The sequence below is a fragment of the Cervus canadensis genome, chromosome 6, assembly GCF_019320065.1.
Source record: "Cervus canadensis isolate Bull #8, Minnesota chromosome 6, ASM1932006v1, whole genome shotgun sequence".
NCBI lineage: Eukaryota > Metazoa > Chordata > Mammalia > Artiodactyla > Cervidae > Cervus > Cervus canadensis.
The window spans coordinates 79,813,100-79,816,459 of record NC_057391.1 but is presented as its reverse complement, the minus strand read 5'-3'; positions in this window follow the sequence as shown (position 1 = coordinate 79,816,459).

The window sequence follows — 3,360 nt, the reverse complement described above, 5'->3', positions numbered from 1 at the left end:
TGTTACGAGGGAAGCCCAGCGGCATGTATTGGGGATGGGGAATAAGAACTTGGTCTTGGAGTTCAAGCCCCGGCTCTGTAGGTTCATTACCGTGTGACCTTTGGTGAGTTATTCAGCCCTTCAGAGCCTAACTCAACTGGAAAATAGAGGTTTAAATAACAATGCTTCATGCTTTGGCTTCATGCTACTTTATAAAGCTGTTGTGGGAATTAAATATGTGCAGAGTACTTAGGCTCTGCCTGGCACGGTGCACTCTTGTTGTTCGTATCATTATAAATACTACTACTTCTCCACTGACTACCGCCACCACTGCCTCTTCTCCTTGCCCTGCTGTCCTGGTGTGTCCTCCCCTCCTACCACTGGGCTTCTCGGGCGTCTTCCACTCTCTTCCCCATCCCCCCACATAATGATCTTTCCTTGAGGGTCGCAGGCTTGGGTATCTGTGCTCTTAGCATTATGAGCAGTGTTCCAGTGGGGGTGACAGGGAGGCCTCTGTAGAAGCTTCAGCCTCCCCAGAGTTGGCCCCTTTGATTTTTTTCTCAACCAGTCCCTGGCCCGGCAGCTTTGAAAACCTGCTGTGGTGTGAGGAGTCAAGGCCCTCCCTGATGGGCAGGGTAGGGGGTGGGCGGCAGACCGAACAGCTGCAGCTGAGCCAGCATGGGACTGGGGCAGAAGCAGCTCTGCCTCGGATGCCCTTTCTCAGACTCCACCCCGGCCTCCCCAGCCCCAATCCCAACCTCAACCCCTCTGCGCTGAGTGGCCATGCCTGTGCCTGGACACCTCCATGAGGCACGTGCACCCGGGCCCATGGGCCACGTGGGCTTTCCCTTCCTCCAAGCCCCAAGCCTGTGCTGCGGCTCACCAGGCAGTAGGGCTGGGATGGGGTGGGGGGGTGTTGTGTGCCTCCTCTGTCAGGGGAGGGGAGGCTCCCTGCTCCCTGGAGGCACGTGGACCTGCCAACTCCCCCTCGTACCCCCCCTTACACACACACACACTCACACGCACGCACACACACTCGTACGCACATGCACACACACACGCGCACACAGCATGTCCTTCCTTCCTCTGTCTTGTACGTGGACCTGCCAACTCCCCCTCATACCTCCCTTACACACACACACACACACACACACACACACACACATGCACACACGCACGCAGCATGTCCTTCCTTCCTCTGTCTTGTAGTGCTTCATTCTGATTGGAGAGGCAGAGCCAACTCCTGTGGCCGGGACAGTCCCACCCTGCAGCTTCACCCTGGCGCCCAGGCTTGTTTTCGGTCTGGGGGGAGCTTTTGGGTCTCTCTCTCTCTGCTCTGTGTGCTGGCTTGGCTGTCAGGGCGTGAGAGTTTAAAAGCAAGAGAAAGGGGTTTGTTTAGAATGTGGTTTCTGTGGCCTCGGTGCTCTCTGCCTCCCAAATCCTCCCGGGGTGTGGCAGGGGGTGGGCGAGGGGGCGCCTGGGTGACTTGGATACCCTCCTCGCCCTCCCCCAGCTTCCACAGGCGAGACAAAGCGGATGCCGCTCGGAGAGCCGCTCTCGCTCACAGCAGGGCCCGCTCACAGCGGGGCCGGGAGCTGGGGAAGGAAATGGAGGAGGAAGTTCCTCCCCTTCTGGGTGCTGGGTGAAAGTGAAAGGCAGCAGGGGGGCCGGAGTGAGTCACAGCCTCTCCGGGAGGGGAAGGGAGCTGCGGAAGCCTGCAGGGGAGCGATAGCACTGCCGCCTCCCCGCGGCCCGGGCCATCGCTGGGTGTAGCCAGGGCTTCACACCGGAGCCTGCCCCCAACCCAGCCAGCCTGCCTCTGCGCCCCTTGGCTGGTTTCCTGCGAACTCCCCAGGCTGCTCGTGGTGACCTGGGGCGTCTAGGCTCTGATGCCGAGGTCATTCAGCTGGGACCTGCAGATGTATTCATGGGGTTGGGGGGGAGCGGGGGTGGGGCGGGCTTCCTGAGCTCCCTTCCCTCCCCTCCCTTCTAGACTTGAGTGGCTCAGGATCTGAATCTTAGTGTGGGCAAGAGGTGGGCCATGTAGCTCTCACCCTCACCAACTTCCCAGAGAGGCAAACAAAACAAAAAAATGAAACCAACCCTCTCCGAAGAAAGAAAAAGTCTTCAAAAATACATGCACAGTCTAGGTGTGAGTTATAACTTGCATACAAGTAATAAAAACATACATAAATTGTAAAATACTGGTCTGGATGCCTTCTGTTCAGTAGCAGGATAAAAAGGATGACCTGGGTTGTTGTTGCTTTTAAATCAAGTTACAAAGCAAACATAGGAACACTGTGAGCACGTTGGTCATGCCGTGTCAGGGAGAAGCCTTCAGGACTTGTGTTCTAGAAATCCGCCTCCCCTCAGTATCACAGCTATGCTGTTCTTTGCTCAAGGTGCCAGGAGCTCTTTGGCGGTGGAAGAGGGTGGGCGGGGACTGCTGACCAGCTACTGGGCTGCATCCTGTCTCCTGCCAGCCCAGGTTGCAAAACAGGTTCCCTGCTCCTTTGGGGAAGACTATGGCTGCCACAGTCCCACCCAGCAGCTCCTCCCAGGGGTGGGGTTAGGACTGCACACACACCCTTCTGGGGCCTCACCTATGTGCAGAGGGACGGCAGCCTAGCCTTGGGCCTTGACTCTGCAAGGGCCTGGTGGGGCTCCCGACCCTGCGGCTGCGACTCCTATTTTCTCCATTTCCTGCCTGAGATGTGCATGGAGTGTCAGAGGAGGCACTGGCTGAAAAAAAAGTCCCGCTGGCTCTGTTGGGGAGGCCACTGCCTGGACCGAGATGTGAGAGGGCCTGGTTGGCTGCCCAGCGGGCTGAGGCCTGGCTTCAGAGGAGAAGGGAACCCCATATGGCCCTTGTCACCCCGATCCCAGCTTGACTGCAGGGGCTCGGGCTGGATCTCAGCCTCAGCTTGCCTCCCTGGCAGGTGCCTTTGTGCCAAGCAGAAGTTACACAACCAAATGAGCCATCTTGGACGCTAACCAGGAGGGCGAGGTGGTGGGACTGGGGGACAGTCACAGGGAACCCTGGGAGATGTTGCTGCCTCCTGGTCGCTCCCCTAAGGCCCTGGCTCCTGCCTCGTCATGGTCAGTCTGGGCCTTGAGCTTGTCCCCAGGAGGGAGCAGAGCCGCAGGACCCTCAAGGCCCTCCCCTCACACGCATACCGACCTCTGGGGGCATCCTTGGGAGGCTGCGGCTGACACTGTTGCTGTTCTTCTGTCTGCAGGCTCCAGGGCCCTGCGGAGCATCATGACCCGGGACAAGTAGAGGAGCCCAAGAGCCTCGCCACAGAAAGGAAGGAAGAGCCCGCCGTTCTTCCTCACTGTGCCTGACCACATCATCCAGCATTTCCTCTGGCCCCACCTCTG